Here is an 11479-nt window from a genome sequence, read left to right on the forward strand (position 1 = left end):
AACTATATTAATTACAACTCGACCGCAGCTCTAAATAGCATAAAAGCTAATTTCCATAATGAGTTAGTAGGAATTCTCCTATTAGATTCATACTCAAGTAGTGAAAATAACAGAAATAGATATTTGCTGTTAGGAATTGGACTTAGTTTTTGCTACCAAAGAACACCAAACTCTATAATTTTTTCTCTCCATTACTGTGTTAGTTTCTTTCCCATCAGGGTGATTGATAATTCTTTATTAATTTGTTTATTTTAATTCCTAATTTTATTTTAGATATATTAAATTAGGGTCTGACTTTCCTGTCTCTATTAATGACTTATGAGTCTACTTCGCTTCCCACTGCCATGATAGTGTTCTTTCTGCAACTAAAGATTCATCCATTTTTAGGATTTTTCCTATTTATTTATTTATGCATATCTTAGCGATAGATAGACAGATGTATACATAGGTTTTATAGACTTAAATGCATACATGCATTTATTTCACTGTCACCTATTTTTTTAATGTACTGTTTTTCAAATTTCAACTCTAACTATTCACTTTTATGCCTCAAGTTTAGCGTATAAGATTTTTACTTCTGTTTAAGTAAATAATAAATCAATAAAGAGTTTAAATTTCGATACATTTTTTTATTCCGGAAATTATCTCTATTAGCATTGTTTAAAATGATACAGATTTATAAGAGTTATACCATCACAGAATGCGTCAGTTATTATCATCGAAAATAACAAATTTATATCTGGAATCATTCTTGCACAAACCTTTCTCAAAAAATATGTCTGCAGTTTTGTTATTGATGAAAATACAGTGGCACATAAAACTGAAAGAACTCTTTCATTAAATCTCTGAAAAGTACTGTAAACTCCATTTTCCTGCATGCTTTATTTAAGTATAGAGAAATCTCAAAAATCGACTGAAAATTGCAAAAATACTGTAAAGGTTATTTTACTGCATACTTCATTAAAATACAGAGAAATCTCAAAAAGTCTACTTCAGAGTTTGAAACTAGATTACCGATAGCAAAGTAAAAGACTGACATTCCTTTTTGCTCAATCGTTTTGTACTTTTTAAAGTGATGCACAGACATACGAAAACTCATTTCATGGTGTAAAAATATAGTATGACTCCATATCATGTAGGCCACTGCGCAGAACGTTTTGCTTAACGAAGGCTGACTGCACATATCCTAGACTCGAGATTCGACTTTCAGTGAGAACACGGATATTTGCGAGTGCAAATGTATCTCTGCAGAATGAGGGACACTTAATATGTGCCTACACTTTTCCATCTTTCTTGAGATGACAATAAAGAAAAGATGGTTCAAGACCGTCAGATTTTACACCCTTCTTGTCTGTGAAAACTAAGGTGAAAAGCGATTGCATTCTTATGTTTTGCTAAGGTATCCGACCTCGTTCGGGTACAATTTTTTTAAAAATGGTTTTTATTTTAACTATAAACATATTAATTCGAAGATAAGCATATTAATAAGTGAAAACAATTTAAAACGTAAACGTAATGCTAAGTAATTTTAATTTTGAAAAATAATGAAAAAAAGGATAATTTTTGCTTAAATTTTGCCTTTACGGCAACAACCACGGTGAACAATGTATATATAAATATGCAGTTTTTTTAATTTGTATTTATGTTACACTTGTTTTGTATGCAATGAAGCAAAATAATTAAGAAATATTTATATATTCTTGAGATATGTCAAAATGTATAGTATTTACTGTATATTTTCCTATTATTGCATCCAAAATCTAAAAATAAAAAGTAACAATTCAAATTCTAATTAATATTTCTAAAATCTTTTGCTTCAGAGCATGCATCAGATTATATGAAACATATATAGAAAGTATCACTAATTTTTATCCATAAAATTTTGAGTTATGGCTGTTACCATTGGCTATATTTACAGAAAAACACATTTTTCAGAAAACAAGTTTAAAGTTTTCATAAAACAATTTCTTAGTGAAAGAAGCATCCCTGATAATTAAAATTCCCCTGCTTTGTAACTTGACACCTTGTTTTTTTCTTCCCACACTTTGCACCTTTTCTTTCGAACAAAGCGTAATTTTTCTTTGGGTTTTTGTAAAACTCGTGGAATGCCACCAAAAGTCATGATTTTGCACTTTATCAAGTTTTCGAATTCCCTGCTCAGTGTAAAATTCAGGGCACATACCTAACCTTCAAGCAAATGCTTCAAGCAAACCTATAAATCCATCATTAAATAACATTAAATAACACAACACTTACATTTGCCCCACAGATTTATGAATGTTTCTTTCGGAACAATTTGCAATAAAATGCCATTAAAACGTTCCTTGACATTTTGAGTTTTGCCATGTAGACATTTTTTAATAACTCTTGTTTATGTAGTCAACTCCATATATGTAGGTTTAATTAAATTCAAAATATATATTCATATACCAGAGGTTTTTACCTAATTTTTTTCTTTCTGATTTCTACAATCACACATTCATAGTTGCACCAATTCATTGATTATTGAGCAGGGCATTGGCTTTGAAGAAGAGCTACAATGGAACAAGCAGTTAGTACAACCTGCTGCATCTCAATTAAGTTTCAAACATGACTTCTAATTGCAATTCCTAATTCTGCAGTTTATCAATAAAAGAATCAGTCAGTTTACCTTTTCCTTTCAATTCAGGAGCGGAGTTTTTACTTTTCTTAGTCTACTACCAACTCTTTTCTGTACATGTTCAATGCATTCCACTTTCTTGACCGAATCTTTACCATATATATCTTTCCCAATTAAAAACCCCTTAGAATCACCATCCTCGTATAATACTCCGTGTACTTCAGCTTTCGTAATGTAATAATAGATCATTCAAACAGGGGATAAGCACCAACTGCTTCCATACCCGAAGCTGCTTCTTTATAATTTGCAGAACAATTATGTTACACTTTACATATGTCGTGCTGAAGATTGCATGCCATTCTGTTTATTTTGTTGCAAATGATGCAAAAAGGTGACATAGCTTTCAAATCAAGCACTTTGTCAACGCTAATCGACAAAGCAGCAACACATACATTCAACGTCGAATACTCTCTGCGCCAAACTAAATACGAAATTAAAGGAAAAAATCAACACCAGATGCTTAAAATGTATTACAAAATATCTAAACTTAGTACGCAGGTTTATAATTTACAAAATATTGATGATAAATAAAGTTTCTAAATAGGTATATCTATTTAAACGCTCACTTCCGGCCCAGAATATTGGAACTTCCGGTTTATTCAGTTACAGAAAAGTGCTTATAACTTCAGTTCTAATTAACCTATCAACAAGCAAAAACTTGTGTTTGATAGCTAAAGATGTATTCTTTAAGATGATGTAATAAAGTAAAAATCGAAATTTTGACCGAAAATCGTCTTTTGTACGAGGTCGGATACCTTTACCTTAAATTAAATAATCGATTCTAGCCAAACATTACGTAAAGCGATAGTGGTAAGACAACAGAGGGTTCGAGGCTGTCAGATATCATACCCTGAGCTGCTCTCCGTCAAATCTGAAATAAATCTAGGGCAGTTAGCCCTCCTATTCCTTGCCAAAATTAAATTATTCATTCTAGTCTACATTATATGGGTGAATCTTATTCCAACAGTTAACAGCTTTATTTGCGTAAACTTTCCCGCTAATGAATGGCATGTCAAATTAAAATTTTTATTTGATAAAAGCAATATTTAAAATTAGGCGTACTCAAGCATTGAATTATACATAAAGTTGAATGCATTTTAAAAACATTGAATTTGTCTGTTATTGTCTGACAACCACAATCAGTAAATATAACAGTAATTTAAAACACACAGCTCGCAGTAAAATAAAATACGTTCATTAAGCTCATTTATTTGAACGTTGCCTCTCACGTATTTGTTACTCATACTAACAGAGTTACATGTGTAGTCAAATGCCTTAAATTTTTGAAAACAATGGAGCTCAGTCTCTTATCCTTTGCTTTCGAAAACGGTGTGTCGTTAATCCCATCTTACGCTTTCTATTTTTATTTATTTTCAGGCAAGATGCTACAGTCCTTTCCAATATCTTCGGCTTGTGTACTTAATTGAAATATTGTTGATTATCAATAATACATTTATATGGTTTTCTTTCACATGCGTTTTTGTCTCTTAAAGAGATAGAGTACGATTTCTTTTATGAAACATTTGATGATATTAAAAAGGCGGCTTGTATCCAAATTTTAGGGAGGTGCACTAAATATAACAAGAACATAAAATGTAATATCATTGATGATGTAACCAGAGAATGCATAACAAAATAAGATGTGTAACGTGTATGCGAGCCAATTTCCTTTAGAAAGTTATAAGGTATTTCTCCCTCCTTCTTAGCATGCCTTCGTGGTGTAGTGGTCAGCACACTCGACGCGTACTCAAGAGGTCGGTGGTTCAAGTTCTGGGAAGGGCATTGCTCATTTTTTACTTCTTCCTGCTTCAAATTAACCTAATGTCTCTACAAAGTCCTCCAGGCAAGCATCTCTCCTCTTAGGCAGACTCCTCCAGTGCTTTGCAATCTAACAAAACGGGAACACGTTTTATTAACTCAGTTTCAGGATGCATGATCATGATCCAAGAACCTTGGTAGTAATACATTTACATATACTGCAGATAATGAACAACATTCATAGACTATACTCCATTTGGGACGTAAAGACTCAAGCCTTTACACTAATTCAAATATGGGTCACCAAAGCCTCGAAGTCATTGAAAGAGCTTTCTCATATGTAAGTATGCAACTGTGAAAGAGGATATTTACAAATTCAAGTATATCCTTTCGAACCTGTCGTAAAGGCATCATTTAAAAGTTTCTTGAAACCTTGAGAAGTAAAAATAAAAGGATAAAATAATATTAATGAATTATGAAAATACAAAACAGTGGGGGTCAGTTAATTACAAAATTTATTGTTTAATTAATTTCTTTTTATTCAGACTAAGGAATTTCACTATTTAAGCTTCACTTATATTATAATATTGTAGATAATATTATACTTAAGGAATGGGATCCAAAATGCATTTATTTATATCTTTAACACAAATAAAAAACCTAAAAACAGTAAGAGAGATTTGGTTTTGCACATTAAACATCAAATTATATCTAAACTAGAGAGAACACAAGGTGGAAATGTAATTATACTTCAGGATGACTTTAAAATATCATTCAATGAGCTGACAGCCTACAAATGAGCATGGGAAAGCACTGAAATACTGTTGGGTCTTATCGGGTTCGATTTCAACTTCTAAAAGAAACTGTAAGAAACTTGATGGTTTTCTCCGTGTGTAAGTTGAATGAAATCATTCCGAACATTCTTAACTTCCTCTCAGTAAACGATAAGTAAATACTCCATTTTTACTTAGTGTGAATTCTCTAAAAATAGAAAGAAAACTCCATTCACTTTTAGTAAAGTATTTCATGTTAAGTAATTATTATGGTTTAAACTTTTACTATAAATTCTCCTTTTCGTAGTCCTTACCAGGATACAAATAAGATTTAAAAGTGTTTATGTAGTTTAAGTAGTTATTTATATAGAAAATACTTATATAGTATAGATTAATTGCCAATTAATTGTCAATGTTTTAATTTCAATGGCAGCAATGCCTGCAGCTTTCTCTCTGTCGCCCAGCTCCACCAGTAAATATTCTGGCTTTAGACATTTTGCTAGTCGACTTTAATACACGTTATTTAAGTTTTGAGCTAGCTTAAGTAGGTCAATTTTGAGTAGCTTCCTTTAATTTGAAATTTTATCTTTGTCATTTTGGATACCCGCAAGCAGAGTTTATTTGTAAAGATGTGCTTTCTATTACTTCAAGATATAATTAAAAATTATTTAAAAGATTAAGACATTTTTGCAGTATTGCAGACGGATATATAATTAGTTTGTCGGTTTACTAGGGTCTAAAGGGCTTGAGTTAAAAATACACAATATATCTGTATTTTTAACTCAAGATGTGTGTATACAATATGATATGTGTATTTTTACCCTTCTATGATACCTGCAAGAATTAAAAAAAGATTATTAAATGGGAAGTTTAACTGAGTTGTAACTTTATTAATCCCCAATATTAATGATTTTTTACTTTCTTAATTTAAATCATTGCTTTCCCTGCCCGAAGCTTCAGACTGGCGAACATTAACATATTTTCCATCTTGCCATGTTACATCGCAAGCAGAATCTTCCAAGGCTTTGGAAAGTCCAATTTTCTTTCTCGAAAATAAATCTCTACGGTATTTATTATCCCCTATTCTTTCTCGAAAGTAAAACTGCATAGCTATTTATTAGCCGCCGATGTTTTGCTAATCAGTGTTTTATATAACATAAAACTTATAATCAGTATGTTACATAAAGAAATAAAAATTTAATACACATATTCCAAGAATTTTTCAGTTATTTTTTGTGAAATTAAGTTCATTGTCTTCGTAGTCCATGCACACGTCTTTTTCAAACTCGGTCATTATATTTTATCTCAACAATCAACCTGGAATTATTTCAAGCCAACTACTCTGCATAAAATCTTTAAATTCTATGTTTGTAATGTGTAGTAACTAAGATGTCACATGATTAAATGACTAAAATTGTAACTATAATATTTAATTATTTTTAAAACCTTATGTGCAGTTGATGGTATTTCACTCGATGTTACTTCCTAATCGTCACCCTAACAACAATCAAAATCTACCAGCACAGACTTGAAATTGAACTAACTTTATTTATCCACTTCTATTGGGTTACAAATAAATGGAGGATATACTAACAAAAGGTTATTACTAAAAGTTTGGTGGATTACAACTAAAGCGAGAATATACTGATTAAGTACTTGACTCTTACCGATTGTTTATTAACGACAGCAACGACAGCAAGTAAGACTCAGGAGATCTGACTGGAAAAGTATGAATGTCTTTAAGATAAGACACACACTTGGCTTTGATCCTTAGTTAATCACTAAAAAAAATTCACTTACCAGCATAGGAAAACAATGGGACTCAACGTGTCCTTCCGGCCAATCAATTTTATTTCCAACACAAAAGCCTGATAGACGCCAGCAATCACAGTAATAGGTAACCATTCAGTATGAATGGCAGTGAATTCCGCTATTTTTCAAACTATCTTATGCATACTTTAATTTGCACAGCCTATTGTGGGAGAATACATGGGCCTTAAAACAAAATACAAATAGGACAAAGTCTAAATTAAGCGTAATTGTCCGCAAAACTTAATAATGTTACAAACCTTCCACCAATCACAGCTTTATTAATTCATCTTTTAATGAAAACTTTTTTTCTTCCAATTTGACGCTCTATTGTACATTTGATGCTTTACATTTTCTATGCAAAAAATACTCAATATTATTTTCTCGCAAACATTAGGTTACAAAACGTATTACGATCCAACTTATGTTTAGAAATACGGTAATAGGACTGATAAGAGTTTTCAAATCGTGATGGTATTCAAATTTCACTTGTCACTAAATAAGATTTGCCGCTAATAAGAATTAGAAAGATATAATATTGAGTATTGCGACATGCAGCCCTGCTCTGCGAGTAAGGGTTATTAAGAATTCACGAAAGACATCAACAGTAATTGCGGATTTTGAAAATTATGTATGGTTCACCACACCTATTAACGGAAAATACTGTATAATTATGAGCTTAATTTTATCTCCTTTTTGTCGTCTATGTACAAGTTATGCACGAACAACATGCCGTTTCATACTAAATTTAGGATGAACTAAATCTTCGTAATTTAAAATATTTCTTTGTATTGCTTGTTTCCGAGACAGGAATTCTAATTTCCTTAATTCATCCCTTACAGACACTGTAAATGTTTTGAATTAAATGCCCTTTCTCGTTTCCTATGTTTCGCAGTGTTTCTATAGACTTAGATCACTTCAGTCGAAAACTGAATGGATGCATAAAAAGAAGTGCAGGGCACTGTAATATTTCTTTAGATTTTATTACGATACCCAAACAAAAAAACAGTAGTTGTTTGAATACGATAATCACATAAAAAACAAAAAGTAAAGAAATGAAAGACACAATTTTCATTATTCCCTAACAATGAGGGACATATTTTAAAATTTTCTTATACATTTTCAAATGAAAAACCGCATTATCTGTTGACAGTGCGCAGTCTCGTAGTGCTCTTTTCCAATTTTTAAATACCTTTCTCAACGTTTATCATCCTACAAAAGAATGCAACAATCTTTGAGCACTGACTCATACTGGAAAATCAAAAATTAGCATTTTCAGACGTACTGTCACTGTAATATGCTATTCCTAATTAAAAGCTAGTATAAAAGTTACATTAGTTTCAAATTCAGGGTTTTACCAGGAAATTTGAACAAAAAAAGAAAATATTTTCAGGATGTAACCATTTTATTTTTTTGGCTTTGCTGGAATAATCTCTAGAATACTCGTAGTTCCCCTTCAGATGTCAGCATTATAACATATTGCCTCTGATAAATTCAGATTGATATCAATAATTCCACAATGATTTTTACTACAGTATTTAAATCAGAGATGCTTATTCATGGAATTTCGGAGATATTTTCTTAAAGAGGTACTGATTTAAACAGATTACTCGTTCTTGCTTTGCATATTCTAACCATCATTACTATTCATCATATCATTCAGCAGATTCATCATTACTACTTACTATTCAGTAGATCAATTGTGGACTGTAAATTTCCCCTAAAATTGAGTTAAATTGGTAGGCTTGTCTTATATCTACGAATTATTTCAGGTATTAAAGAACGTTTTACAGATTCTCATTCCTAACGAATTCGAATGAAAAAAAAAATACAAATAAGATTTTATTTTTTTTTAGATTCGAATACACCATCTTCATTAAAACCAGAACACTAGTTTCCAAGGATACGATCGACTCTTTGAAACCTCTCGTGAAATTCCCAAAATGAAATAACTGTTAAGTATAGATGAAATAACTGTGAAACGGAGGTTGAGTTTTGATTTCATTCAAATCTCATTGGAGTCTCTTTAGAATCTTCGAGGCTTTTATTATTTGTATTCATAATAGTTTTCGTTGTCGTTTCTTTCTGATTTTTGAGCCATTAAAATTTCAAATATTTTACATTTACTTTATGTGAATTTAGTGAGGAAATTTTATTCCATTTGTAGCTGTATAACATAATATCGCAAGTTAATAAAGCTTGTCATGAGTTCAAATTTCAGAAACATAATAGACATCTAGTTACATAATGTTATTGACGAAATCAGAGTAATATTAAAATGTATATTCATAGGCTTTAAGCCAGCAATGATCACTTATACCAAAGTGTTAGAAAGCATTCAAAATGCTTGATTTTAAAGCATATTTCTTTATACAGCAAAAGCAATTATTCTCTGTCTATTCTATCAGCCAAAAAGGCGAAGTCTGCGCATGCAAACAAGTTTTAGTTTATAATCACGAAGAATATGAGAAATAAAAGTTTTACATTCGAAAGTAAGATATAATAAAATCAAATAAAATTAATTATAATAAATATATTCAGTAGTGTAATTTATGAATAATAGTACTATAGTTTAAGATAATTTATTCCGAATAAACTTAAACCTCTCTCATTCATAAAAGTTACACTTTTACTAAGTCCATTAGACATGAAGGGTGCTTTTCCTTTCTCAACGATAATAAAAATCATCGTTCTTTTAAACTATAAAGTAGCTTCCAATATGGCATAATTTTAATAAGATCTTTTATAACGAAGTATTTACTTATAACGAAGTATCTAAGGGAACAAGCAAGCTTTAAAAAGGTATTATACGCTGTATTTATTACACTTAAATTAGCTCTGCGCCTAGTTTTAAGACAGATATAATATCTCAGAATTATCCTTAAGACTATTTTTCAGAAGGTTAAATAAAAAATTGCGTTTTGTAAATCAAGAAATAAATACATTTATTTCTAATTAAAGGTTTTACATTGATAATTTTTACAAAGTCTACAAACCTTCAGTGCAAAAGTGCTACGTCTTTTTTAAATTACTGAATAAATGACGAGCGATTTAATGTGAAAATGTAAGCACGTTACGCTGCTAGCAGAATAATTTATTGCTTGGCTATTGCTTTTCTAATGTGTAACAGAGGCGTGAAAGCAGAATACTATGTCTGTCTAAGATAACCCTGAAAACATTACGTGTATTAGCTGTTTTATTTCATTGAATCCTTCAGGTATTCCGATCAACTTCATTCTTTAAGTCTAATGTACGATGTGTTAATTAAAGTCGCTGGAGTAAATCGAGTAGAAATATTTTTAAGTGTCGATTATTTCTTTTTTTTTAATTTTCGGCCTTTCTCTCATGCGGAAAATTACTCTCAAAGCACGGTGAGTCTCCAGCCATATATGCAAATTCTTTCCCTCCAGAATGAAGTTCTGTTCTTTGTAGATAAAAAGTCCGGGATTCATTATTAGTTGAAGCGAGAATTTTAAGTCAGTGTAGACGAAAGTTTGGAAACTAATTAGTTTCCTTTGGCTTAACTTCGTTTGTTCCGATTAGTGATTTCTTAAATAATAACAACAATGGGAAAAGATGGGAAAAATTTAAATGTTTAATAAAGGCATCTAGGGAATGTGCATATTTCAGTTTTAGATAAAACCCACAATGCGCTTAATTAAAACAGAAGAAACGCTGGAACGTGTAACTGAAATTTAAGCACCTTATACTAAGGATCAAAATTTGAACGAAGTAACTGAAGCTTAACAGCTTAAGTTAAAAGCACATGATTTGAAAATAATCACTTGCTTGAATAATTACTGTAAATTCCCATTTAAGAGATTATCGATCAGACAATGAGTAAAGAAATCAATTCGATCACAGAATTAAAAATACATTATTTATCTGTATAAAAACTTCAGCAACTAATCTTAAAATGTCAATGGGAAAAGAAAAACAGTACATTTAATGAGAAGAATATTGGTGATCGGAAAGAAGACCAAAAACGTTAGTCAGGATTTTTCAAAGCTTTTGTACGAAAATATGGTAGACGAAGTAACAATGAGTAACGAAATCAATTTGATCACAGAATTAAAAAAACATTATTTATCTGTATAAAAACTTCAGTAACTAATCTTAAATGTCAATGGGAAAAGAAAAACAGTACATTTAATGAGAAGAATATTGGTGATCGGAAAGAAGACCAAAAACGTTAGTCAGGATTTTTCAAAGCTTTTGTACGAAAATATGGTAGATGAAGTTAACTGCCGCTAGATTATCAAAAGAACTGTCAGGTGTTAAAATTAAATTAACTAGAAAAACAACTAAAATTAAATTTTTTAAATTAAAATAAATTTTTATAAACCGAAATTAGCATATATTAAAATCGTTTTTCTGCAATTTTTAGATTTACTTTTAGACTATCGTTATTAATTAATCTCAGTTGAAATCCAACACTAAATCATTGCTTTGCCAAATTGATGTAATTCGTAAAATATTT

The sequence above is a fragment of the Stegodyphus dumicola genome, chromosome X2, assembly GCF_044657685.1.
Source record: "Stegodyphus dumicola isolate Sdum_Otavi_A_Nest chromosome X2, ASM4465768v1".
NCBI lineage: Eukaryota > Metazoa > Arthropoda > Arachnida > Araneae > Eresidae > Stegodyphus > Stegodyphus dumicola.